At 42.1% G+C, this 12,936-nt stretch overlaps 1 long non-coding RNA gene across 3 annotated transcripts in view; it reads right to left on the reverse strand.

The window, feature by feature from the left end:
* Positions 1-878: 878 nt before the first annotated feature.
* The window catches only part of LOC146770442 (uncharacterized), an 81,261-nt gene continuing 69,203 nt past the window's right edge, over positions 879-12,936 (reverse strand). For all 3 annotated transcript variants that reach the window (XR_014975685.1, XR_014975686.1, XR_014975687.1), the window contains exons 2-3: positions 8,473-8,613; positions 879-1,527 (exon numbers count right to left, since the gene is read on the reverse strand). This is a non-coding gene — a long non-coding RNA (uncharacterized LOC146770442). The remainder of the gene's footprint in view (positions 1,528-8,472; positions 8,614-12,936) is intronic.

Genomic DNA, 12,936 nt, shown 5'->3' on the forward strand with positions numbered 1-12,936 from the left:
TATAAAGCGCACTACATACCTGTGAGGGTCTCAAGGTGCTAGGGGAGGGGGGGACGCTGCTCCTGTTCGAAGAGCCAGGTCTTGAGGAGTCTCCTGAAGGTAAGGAGGTCTTCGGTCTGCCGCAGGCGGATGGGGAGGGTGTTCCATGTCTTGGTGGCGAGGTGGGAGAATGATCTGCTGGTGCAGTTCAGAACACAAAACCTCCTCTTGCTCCCACGGACGGAATGACTCCTCAGTCACACGCACATACACACATCACACGCTGGTGGGGCCCATAACACCAACATTCATTCTCATCAAACTATCCATGCCTTACAGAGGAGGGATATCCTGATCCCGAACTACAGCTATTCACTTTGGATAGAGGAAACACATCTATTGACTTACTCTAACAGTTCTGTGATGTCTTCTTCCTTCTCATGACATGTTGTACATTCTAAAGAATGTAGAATGTTGTTTATGTAGGCAGTTGGTAAAGGATCAGTTGCTTCTGGGACTGATGGCTGAGGTGTTATCTAATAAACTAGTTTTGTGTATTTCAGCATGTATTTTATTTGTCATTTTCTTGATAATAGAAGGGAGATGTGTGATGTCTTCTTCCTTCTCATGACATGTTGTACATTCTAAAGAATGTAGAATGTTGTTTGTGTAGGCAGTTGGTAAAGGATCAGTTGCTTCTGGGACTGATGGCTGAGGTGTTATCTAATAAACCTCTTCACTAAGCTTAACGCGTGTATCTGATTAATCTGAACTTTACAAGTTCCTCCATCCGGAGGTCAAATAGATCATTTAGTTGGTTTGGAGTTTGATGGAAAACTCTTAACTTCTCATATTAATCAATAAAATATTACAAGAAATAATCACCCGACACAGTTCTTCAAATAATGATTTTTCTTTATCTAATTAATTTGCAAGTTAAATCCTAACAATGCCATATTAACTTTTGTCAGATTTACCTATTCTGGCTATTTGTCGTTTTCTAAGTCGGCACCAGTCCTCAGAAAGGTCATCAGCATTCTAACGTCCCGTCCTCTTCTGTCAGCATGGAGTGTCGCATAGAGTAGCATCGATCAGGGTGCGTCTCAAGCTCTAGGGGCGGTGACTTAATTTTCCTCTCATGACTACTAATATTTATACCAAATTTACATATGATAGTATCATTTTCTTTATTTCCAGGCCGCTGATTGGTTGAATTCAGCCCCGTCCCAATACTTTAAGAAACATTCTCAAATTTTCACATACGGATGATGAATAAACTAGGCGCATGGGAAAGACTGTTCCCAGGTCAGGAAAGTATCAGTCTATTGTGAATAGGTGGCTTTTGGTTCCCAGATGGCAACATTTGCTCCATGTTCAGGGACATTGGCATCTCGCCCAGAGTAGTCTTCATGGACCTGGTTCGGAAGTTCATGGAAAGGCCACGACGAAGACAGTGCAGGCGCCTTCCTTCATTGCTTAATGTATGAAATCATGTACTTTAGTGAGGATTCAGTCGGCAGCCATCTTTTAGTAGGCCGAAATAGTCAACTTAAGTAAAAGAAACACAAATCGTAATTAATACATAGAAATGTATAAAACAGTGTTATTCCCGTACTAATACCCTTATGTGTATGCATTTATCTAGCCATATGCAACATTTAGAGCCGTTGATGCTGGTTTATTTAAGCACAAATCACGTTAACACGACTTAAGCCGAACCTATAAATTTAATATGCATACAAACTTAGTTCGCTTATTATTTTAACCATGCAAATGCATTCCCACGTGTATTCTCTTGGTTAATAGGGTTGATTAATTCAATAACACCCCACTCAATTATTCATTAGTATTAGTATTATTCATTTTAGTATGATTTATATAAATGGATTGGGTATACTAAATTTTTATTTTTATTTTACCCGCTCCATCAATCCCCCCTTTGGTGATTTTATCACCAAAAAACACCACAAAATTTTCAATTTATTTCCCCTTTTAAAGAAATTTGAAATGTCTTCTTGCTTAATTAGAATTCTGTTTCCCTTTCGTCTTCTCTCTTTGTTTTGTCATACATACTCTCCTTCCATTCTTCCAATTCTATTTCATTGAGATCTTTTTCTGGTTTCTTTTCCCTCTTTTTGTAAATTTCTCTTTTAACCTTCTTTTTATTTCTTCTATATCTACAACATATACATCCTAATCTAAGTATTAATAATACGAAAATCACACAGGTTAATGGAAATAATATTTTCCCTATTATAGTACTACCTAATTTACCTAAAAAAGCTTCAATAGCAGCCATTTTATTACTAATTCTAGTCCAGATACTTTCAACCTCCAGTGGTTTTATTTCATCATGCAATTCTGTAATATTCTTTATATAGACTTTTAGATCTCTGCTTTCGTCAGGAATGTAAGTGCAACAATGTTGAACTTTCAGCATTCCACAGACTCCACCCTCTTTTGCCAATAAGATATCAAGGGCAAGTCGATTTTGCATAATCATAGCACACGTGGCAACCAGCTCAGTGTTTACCAAAAGAAATCCTCCAGCGGTGCTTGTTGACAAGCGATCCACTATGGTGGACAACTTCCGAATATTATTTGCATTCAAAGATATTCCCACTGCGGGTATCAAGGCTCCAAAAATATCACCTACAAATTCTAACCAAGTTTCTCTTCTGCTACGCATTAGTAGGTTATTTGGTCCACTATTTTCTACTCTATCCATGTGAAAAATCTTTGGAAAGACCAGGCCAACATAACATGTGCCATACCAATGGTCGGGCAACCTGTAGTAAGCCTTGTTCCCACAAATATAGTACAGTCCAGGGAAAACTGGATCTTCTCCACCTCTAAATCCCCATCCGGATGCAATGAAATAAGTATTATGACACTCACTTGTCCCTATATAAATATAATCATATTGGGACCTTTCCCTCATGATGCATATTTTGCCTTTCTGGGGTGAGTCTATAGCTATTGTCGGTTTAACTCCACCCGGTGTCTCCTTTTTCCCATCTATCTCCCAAATGTTTTCCCCTTCCTTATGTCCCTCTGCATTCTTGTGTATTTTCAATCTTCTCTCCACCATATACAAAAATGTTTTCTCTTCTGTTTTCAAACTACAAGTTAAATTGTTCTTAAAAATATATTCTAGAGTTAGTCCTTTAGTTTCTATAAAAATTTCTCCTAACACATTAGCATCTTTAGCTGGATTTAATTCTTTATTCATGGGCAATCGTCCAAGAATATTATCTATATTAGATAAATTATACTCTAATTTCCCTACTTGATAAAATATACTAGTTAAAACACTACATGTTATTCCATAAGTTGCTGGGAGGTGATGATAAGTCACCCCTTCTGAAACATACGTAGCAATCCCTTACTTCCATTGTTTTAACATATTCATACAATAATTTTGAAAACGCATTGCTAGAAAAATCAGTTATTGACCTATCTTGATGCACATGCTCGGTGCTTGTTCTAACTGGTATTACTTTTTGTGAGCTTTTCACTATATTAGTCATATTCTCAGTATGTCCTGCTAGTGTATCTAAAGTTACTTTGAAAGAGATCAAAAGAGCGAGTACGCTCCAAAGAAGCATTAATAGTCCTGTACAACAGCAACATGTCTTGCACCATCTTCTCATGAAGGTACATCTACTCTTGTTATCATCTATGTTAGCCATTATGTTAGAAATAACCGTGTCTTTTGACTTAGCCTCTTCTACTCCTCCTCTTGTAGCTTTCCTACAAGATCTAAGACCTTATCAGATGATTCAAATAATTCAATTTCTTATTCAATCCTGTGTATTCCTACAAGGATCGATTTGAATTACTCAGCTCGGCCTTTCGTCGTTTTTCACTTCTTTTTCGTCATCCACATGCAGGATTTCCTGATCTTCCGCTTTTTCTCCGATGTCGGATAAGATAACTCTCAGGATTTCCCCTGTTTCTTCTTCTTTTATCTATCTCAGCAACGTCTCCTCTGGATTTCCTTGACTATCTGCCTCTTCCCTTTGTTCAGGCAGTGCCACATACGTCCATTCAGGTGACTTATACTTCTGGTTTGGTTTTCTTGCTCTTTTGTTTGCTTCTGACACTTCTGTTTCTCCCTCTTTCTCTGAATGCTGACTGGTTACTTCATTCACTTGTTCAGCCTCTGAGGGTTTAACTCGTGTCAATCGATATCTCAGTTTCTTAATTTTGTTTAGCCACAGATCACCCGTAGCATTTCTTCTTGGTTTGCCGTTTCTTTCCTCAATCCAAGTTCTCTTTCTCAGAACTCAACCCTCTGGTATTTCAGTTTCACTGTCCTCAGATTCTGTCTCGTTTGACTTTTCCTTTTCAGAAATCTCCTTTTCCACCTCTTGGGTTGGCCCTACTTCTGTCCCTCTTCGGGTCTCCGGCACGCAATTTCCCTGTTGACTACTTGTCCCTTCACCTAGCTGGGTGTTGCAGTTCCCTACACCTCCTCGGGGTTTTTCCGCAATCTGTCCCTCTCTTTCTGTGACTGTCCCTTCTTCTTCTTCCAGTATTTTCCCAGGTGGAACTTCTTCTACTCTCTCATTTGGTGTAAATGTTACTTCTGACTGGACATTCTTTTCTTTCTTCTTTCTGTGTTCACCATTTGTGTTTTGCTCATCTCCAGAATCTGAACTATTTGAAATTTGCAATCTTTTCCTCAGAATCTCTTCTCTGGGGGTCTGAACTAGTCTTGGCTCATTTTCCGCCCTTTCAGGATTTTCTTTTGTCTTTATATTCTCATTGCTTGACTCATCACTTGATTCTGATTCGTCAAAGTATTCTTTTCCAATGCCGTCTGCTGGATTTGGAACTCTCAGAGTGTGACTGGCATGTATCCAGTTTTTCAGTCCCGCACACTTCACAGCAGTTGTTGTGGTCAAGATGACCTGTCTTGGCCTTCCCCACCTTGGAACTAGGCAATTTCTTCTTCTGTGGACTTTTATCCTCACCCAGTCCCCTGGGCTCAAATCATGTGCTGGTTTCTTTTCAAGTGTGGTGGCATCCGCTCCAACCTGGTGAAACACAGAATGAACTGCGTCAGCCAGGCCTTTACAGTAATCCAAAATCATGTCATCAGTTATAGTCATCAGCTTGTTGACTGGTACAAACACATGTCTCATGGCGCGTCCCATGATGATCTCGTGTGGACTTAAACCTGTAGTTCTGTCTGGAGTAGACCTAATGGTCATCAAAACCAGAGGCAAGACATCAGGCCATTTTAAACCTGTGGCTAAACACATTTTCCCTATTCTGTTTTTGATAGTACCATTCATTTGCTCAACCACACCAGAAGCCTCTGGTCAGTAGGCACAATGCAGTTTTTGTTGTACACCCAATGCTTCACAAATCAATTTCATGACCTCATTGTAGAAATGTCCTCCTCTGTCTGACTCTATGGTTATTGGGAACCCGTACCTTGGGATGAATTCCCTCAACAATAGCTTGGCCACTGTGATTCCATCATTTCTTCTGGTCGGGTATTCTTCCACCCACCTAGAGAACAGACAAACTACCACCAACACATACCTCAATTTGTTAAAAGGGGACATTTCAATGAAATCTACTTGCATTCTGATGAAAGGTCCTCCCTCCCGGCCTATGGTGCCTAGACTCACCACAGTTTTCCTTCCAGGGTTGTACTGCTGACATGTCAGGCATCTTTGACAGAGACTTTCTGCTATCAACCTGAATTTTGGATTGTACCAGGTCTGCTTAAAAGCCCTTATCATGGCATCCCTTCCCAGATGTCCTTGGCCATGATACATCCGTGCCATGGTTGACATCATGCTCTCAGGCATTACTGGTCTTCCATCCCGATAGACCCACACATGATCCTTTTCCCTGGGTGCACATCCTGCTTTTACCCACTGCCTCATTTCTTCATCCACTGCCTCATCCTGCAACTGCCTCACTTCATCCCATGTTCCCACAACGTTAGTAAACATTATGGAGCAAGAAGACATTTCCTTTTCTTTTGACCGATTAATTGAGTATTTGTTTCGGGCACAATACTGAGCCATGTCGTTTGCAAAACGGTTTCCGGTAGTGATGTAATCACTACCTTGTCCATGAGCAGCACATTTTACCACAGCCAATTCTTTGGGCATTTGTATTGCCTCAAGCAATTTTCCAACCACTTCTGCATTCCTTATGGGAGTTCCACTTGAGGTCAGGAAACCTCTTTGCAGCCATAATTGGCCGAAGTCGTGGACAACTCCGAAGCCATACTGGCTATCAGTCATCACAGTCACTCTCGCATTTCTTCCAATTTTGCATGCCTTAGTTAATGCCACTATTTCTGCTACTTGAGCGGATTTAACTCCTTTCAAGGGTGATGCTTCTATAACTGCTGAGACTGTGCATACTGCATAGGCTGCGCTCAACACTCCTTCATCCGTTCTCAAACAGGATCCATCCACAAAAAACACATAATCACTTTCTGGCAATGGTAGGTCTCTTATATCAGGTCGAGGTTTTGTGCAGTAGTCAAGCACATCCAAACAATCATGATCAACCTCTTTTCTTATCTCCACTCTCTCTGCATCAGACAAAAGTGTAGCTGGATTCACATTCACACATCTTTCCAGACTCACATTGTTTGCACCTAGAATGACCTCTTCATACTTAGTCAACCGACTATGTGACATGAATTGTGTTCGACTTCTTGTTAGAAGGATCGCCACACTATGAGGTACAAACACTCTTACTGGATACCCCATCACGATTCCCTCACTCTGCTCTAGGCTTCGGCATGTGGCCGCTACTGCTTTCAGACATCCTGGCAGCCCTATCGCTACTGGATCTAACATTGACGAGAAATATGCCACTGGTCTCCTTTGCCTTCCATGTTTCTGTATTAACACTGAAAGTGCGCATCCATTTCCCTCACTACAGTATTGCTCAAACACCTTTTCATAGTCTGGCATACCCAGTGCAGGGGCTTCTTCAATTGTTTAAATGCTGCTAATTCTTCTTTGTTCAGTTCAAGGGGGTCTTTTACCTCACTTTTTGTCAATTTCACCAATGGTTTCGCAATCAGGGAAAAATTACTTATCCACTGACGACAGTAACCAACCATTCCTAGGAACATTCTCACCTCTCTTTGGGTCATTGGAGCTCTCATTCCTCTAATGATTCAGATTCTGTCTATGGTTACTTTTCTCAGGCCTTTCTCAATATTATGACCCAAGTATGTCACTTCCTTCTTACAGTACTGCAATTTTGTTGGAGATACCTTAAGTCCTCCCTCTGCCAGATGATTTAGCAAAGGTATGGTATCTGTTTCACAAGCCTCGCGTGTCTTTGACGCCACCAGTAGGTCGTCAATGTACTAGACTAAAACTGAACTCTCGGGCATAGTAAGACTTTCCAGAGATTTCTTTAACAACTGATTGAAAATGGAGGGGCTCTCTGTGTACCCCTGTGGGATTCGGCACCATGCCAAATACGTTCTCCAAACCGAAATGCAAAAAGCGGCTGGCTGTCATGATGCAACGGAATGGAAAAGAAAGCATGACACAAATCAATTACCGTGTACCATTCTGCATCATGTGGGATCTGATACAAAATTACTGAGGGATTTGGAACAACTGGACAACATGAGACGACAATCTTGTTAATCTTTCTCAAATCTTGCACAATCCTGAATTTCCCACTTGGCTTTTTCAGTCCCATGATAGGCGAATTACATGGACTGCTCATTATCTCCCTCAACACTCCTTGCTGGCTCATTTTCTCAATCAAAGGGGTTACTCCTGCTATTATTTCTGGTGTCAGTCTGTACTGTGGAATGTTTGGGTAAACGGCTCCTTCCTTTACAGCAATTCTCACTGGGTCTACATTTCTCATCAGGCCTACATCTTCCCCAGTGAAGTCCCAGTCTGCTGCTTTCACTGTCGGTTTCAATTCTGGGGGTAATTCATCTGGATTGAATACTGCATAGGTTCCAGCAACCTCACACTCTCGGTTAGCTATGGTCATCTTGTACAGAACATCTTCATCGGGTATTTCAAAGGCTATTCCGTCTGGTGTACAGAATATGGTGCAATTCATCTTGCACAACAAATCCCTTCCTAATAAATTCACAGGACTGGTGTCACACACCACAAATCGATGCATGTCTGAAAATTTCCCTATTCTGACCTTTACAGGATCAGTAAGATACGTTTTAATCTGGGTGTTAGACACACCAACTACTTGGATTGTTTCATCCGAAAGAGGAAGATTTTTAACATCCGCTGATCTGACAGTGGATCGTGTAGCTCCAGTGTCTACTAGAAAAGTAATGTTTTCATCATTGACTTTCCCATCCACAAATGGTCCTGTCTGATCTATTTCTAGAGATGCGCCAAGTACGCACCCTGCTTCCTCTTTTCGGCACCGTCAATAAATCTCTTCTGGCTCACTGTCGTCATTTTGCAGCCAATACTGTGACACAGCGCTCGCGCGTTGCGGTTTGTTTACCTGTTCTTCATTGTAGAATCCCGTCTCTTTATTATACTTCTGTGTGCTCCGGCTCTGTGGTAAGGGCGGTTTTGGCACTTGATTCGGTGGATTAACAGCCTTCTGCTGTTGCGGCGGTGGGCCACTGCCCTCACACTGCACCTGTGGATTCAATGACGGATTTTCATCATTAGTACCTGGCGGATATTTACACTCGGATTTCCAGTGCCCTAATCTGCCGCAATTGTGACAGGGGAACTTTTTCTTGGCTTACCCTTTCCCTTTCCTGGACCAAATTTTGATTTAATGCCTGGATTATTAGCTTGTTCTATCAGCTGAGCTTCCTGTCTCTCCGCCACCTTCACTTGAGCCCACATTGCCTTTTCTTTTAGCTTTCGCTGCTTTGCCTCAATCTCATCACTAAAGTATTTAGCATGCCTCAAGATCTCATCTATTTTCTTGCTCTGCCAGTCCACGGTGTGCTGCTTGATCATGTCCCCAATTTCGGGACGCAGACCATACACAAATCTGCACACAAAATGACTCAGGTCCTTTTCCCCCAGACTGTCATCCCCACTAAACTGTTTGAAGGCCAAAATTAGCCTCTCATAGTATGCATGGACTGACTCTTTCGCTTCCTGATGTGTTCGATCTATTTTAACCCAGTCTGTTTCTTTTGGAGGCACTTTGTTTTTCAAGAATGCCATGACCTGTTCGTATTTCTTCATTACCTCTGGGTCTGGGGCTCCTGTTTTGGGATCTCTTGGGTATTCTTTGGTTGGCCAATCTATGACTATCTTACATTCTGCCCACAAGTCTGCTGGCACTATTATATCAAACAGACTATTCAAATCAATCCACAGCACCTTTGACAATTTCACAAATCTGTCTACCTGTCTGTACCACTCGACCGGCTTTTCCCGTAATCGAGGGAAGTCATTTGTAAATGACAAAATGTCCTGTCTAGTCCATGGGACATGCACATATCCCCCTCCTGGAATCTCTCTCATAGGGAACTCCATCACCACCTTCTCCTTTTCTCTCACAGGAAACGCTGGAAATGTTCTGTCTGAGGTGTCATCCCGCTTCCTATACCACCTGCTCTTCCATTTGTCCACATCTCCCCATTTCCTCAATACCGTGATTATGTCCCTAATCTGCCCTATCCGCCCTGCAGCGTTCAGATTCTCTATATCTTTTTCTGTGAAATCCACTCGGTATGGCTTCTGTAAAGCCTTTACCTTGTCCATGTCTATTCCCATTTCACTCGCTATTTCTGCTAGTCTGTCATGTAAATTCTTTGCTCTCCAAGTGACACTTTTACAGAGGAACAGCAGTTCCTCATCTTGGTAATTTTTCAGCTTTTCTGTGGGGATAGTCCCTACAATCAACTCTTCTAACACCATCCGTAATTTCGCCACATCAACAGTATGAGATTCTTTTTCTTTATCCTGCAAGCCTTTCAGCCATTCATTCAATTCTTCAGTAGTTATGCTCACTGATTTCTCTACATTCCCTGGTTCTGTCAATCTCTGTGGTTCTAATATTGATCCTCCTACCATTCTGCTTCTCTCGGCAGTATCAGGACAGTAAAATGGATTCTTTGACACATGCAATTCCCCTTTACCCATAGTATGTCCCTTTCCCACGAGAATTCTGTCTTCCCGAGAGCAGCGCTTACCTCTGCCCTACTACACAATCATTACGGCCGTTGGCAAAATAGCACATCCCTCTACTTCACCCCTCTTTCAAGCATCAATTAACTGTTTTTTTCCCGGTATTAACACACATAGGTGGAAACGCAATGCTCCTGAGAAATAAAACCAGAGTTCCGCAATCAATCCGAATGCTAATTCATTCCACGCACTTTCACACAAGAAAATACCGTTCATTCACACAGAATCTTGCTTTCCCGAGAACAGCGAACAGTCTGTCCTACTACAGAATTATAACATACGTTAACAAAGCAGTGCTTACCTCTACTCTGTCCTTCTAACAAGCTCAGAGAACACCTGCTACCTTTCAGTGATAAGCGTTATCGCCATACCAATTGGTTTCCTGGTACTTAAGACCAAAATTTCACAGGTAACTCTTTGCTATCATACGCACTTCTCTCACACAGAAATTGTCTCTAATGGCAACACACAGCGATGTCACCGAATCGAACCCAGACAATGCGACGCGCAACTTCAATTTTCACGCGTTTTCCCCGTGTACCTACGGGCAATCACAATCCCGTCTTTCCCGAGAACAGCGCTTACCTCTGCCCTACTACGGAACTGTCACCGACTTCTTATATCCCAGAAGCCGTATACAGACGACATAGAACTCAATACGACTTCAACATATAGTGTTAATACATACATCAATACCAATCAATAATCAATAAGCTATATATACATGCCAAATCATCAAACCAAAACAATAAAAACCATCAGCTTGCTACCAGAAATACTGGTGCAGTTCAGAACACAAAACCTCCTCTTGCTCACACGGATGGAATGACTCCTCAGTCACACGCACATACACACATCACTCGCTGGTGGGGCCCATAACACCAACATTCATTCTCATCAAACTATCCGTGCCTTACAGAGGAGGGATATCCTGATCCCGAACTTCAGCTATTCACTTTGGATAGAGGAAACACATCTATTGACTTACTCTAACAGTTCTGTGATGTCTTCTTCCTTCTCATGACATGTTGTACATTCTAAAGAAGAATGTTGTTTATGTAGGCAGTTGGTAAAGGATCAGTTGCTTCTGGGACTGATGGCTGAGGTGTTATCTAATAAACTAGTTTTGTGTATTTCAGCATGTATTTTATTTTACTCTAACAGTTCCTCCATCCGGAGGTCAAATAGATCATTTAGTTGGTTTGGAGTTTGATGGAAAACTCTTAACTTCTCATATTAATCAATAAAATATTACAAGAAATAATCACCCGACACAGTTCTTCAAATAATGATTTTTCTTTATCTAATTAATTTGCAAGTTAAATCCTAATAATGCCATATTATCTTTTGTCAGATTTACCTATTCTGGCTATTTGTCGTTTTCTAAGTCGGCACCAGTCCTCAGAAAGGTCATCAGCATTCTAACGTCCCGTCCTCTTCTGTCAGCATGGAGTGTCGCATAGAGTAGCATCGATCAGGGTGCGTCTCAAGCTCTAGGGGTGGTGACTTAATTTTCCTCTCTTGACTACTAATATTTATACCAAATTTACATATGATAGTATCATTTTCTTTATTTCCAGGCCGCTGATTAGTTGAATTCAGCCCCGTCCCAATACTTTAAGAAACATTCTCAAATTTTCACATATGGTTGATGAATAAACTAGGCGCATGGGAAAGGCTGTTCCCAGGTCAGGAAAGTATCAGGCTATTGTGAATAGGTGGCTTTTGGTTCCCAGATGGCAACATTTGCTCCATGTTCAGGGACATTGGCATCTCGCCCAGAGTAGTCTTCAAGGACCTGGTTCGGAAGTTCATGGAAAGGCCACGACGAAGTCAGTGCAGGCGCCTTCCTTCATTGCTTAATGTATGAAATCATGTACTTTAGTGAGGATTCAGTCGGCAGCCATCTTTTAGTAGGCTGAAATAGTCAACTTAAGTAAAAGAAACACAAATCGTAATTAATACATAGAAATGAATAAAACAGTGTTATTCCCGTACTAATACCCTTATGTGTATGCATTTATCTAGCCATCTGCAACAATTAGAGCCGTTGATGCTGGTTTATTTAAGCACAAATCACGTTAACACGACTTAAGCCGAACCTATAAATTTCATATGCATACAAACTTAGGTCGCTTATTATTTTAGCCATGCAAATGCATTCCCACGTGTATTCTCTGGTTTAATAGGGTTGATTAATTCAATAACACCCCACTCAATTATTCATTAGTATTATTCATTTTAGTATGACTTATATAAATGAATTGGGTATACTAAAAAAATTTTTTATTTTACCCGCTCCATCACTGCCGCCGGCGGTCGCTCTGCAGATGCGGGGGACGGTGGCGAGGGCGCGGTCTGCGGAGCGGAGCTGGCGGGTGGGGGTGTAGAGGCTGAGTCGGCTGTTGAGGTACGCTGGTCCGGTGTCATAGAGTGCCTTGTGTGCGTGGGTGAGGAGCTTGAAGGTTATCCTCTTGTTGATGGGGAGCCAGTGCAGGTCTCTCAGGTGGGGTGTGATGTGGCTGCGGCAAGGGATGTCGAGGATCAGGCGTGCGGAGGCGTTCTGGATGCGTTGGAGCTGTTTCAGGAGTTTGACCGGAACTTCTGCGTAGAGTGCGTTGCCGTAGTCCAATCTGCTGCTGACGAGGGCCTGGGTGACCGGTCTTCTAGTTTTGGTGGGGATCTACTTGAAGATCCTGCGAAGCATGCGGAGGGTGTTGAAGCAGGAGGAGGAGACGGCGTTGACCTGCTTCGTCATGGACAGGGTGGAGTCGAGGATGACCCCTAGGTTGCGTGCGTGGTCGGTGGG

This window comes from Triturus cristatus, unplaced genomic scaffold (assembly GCF_964204655.1).
Source record: "Triturus cristatus unplaced genomic scaffold, aTriCri1.1 SCAFFOLD_200, whole genome shotgun sequence".
Taxonomy (NCBI): domain Eukaryota; kingdom Metazoa; phylum Chordata; class Amphibia; order Caudata; family Salamandridae; genus Triturus; species Triturus cristatus.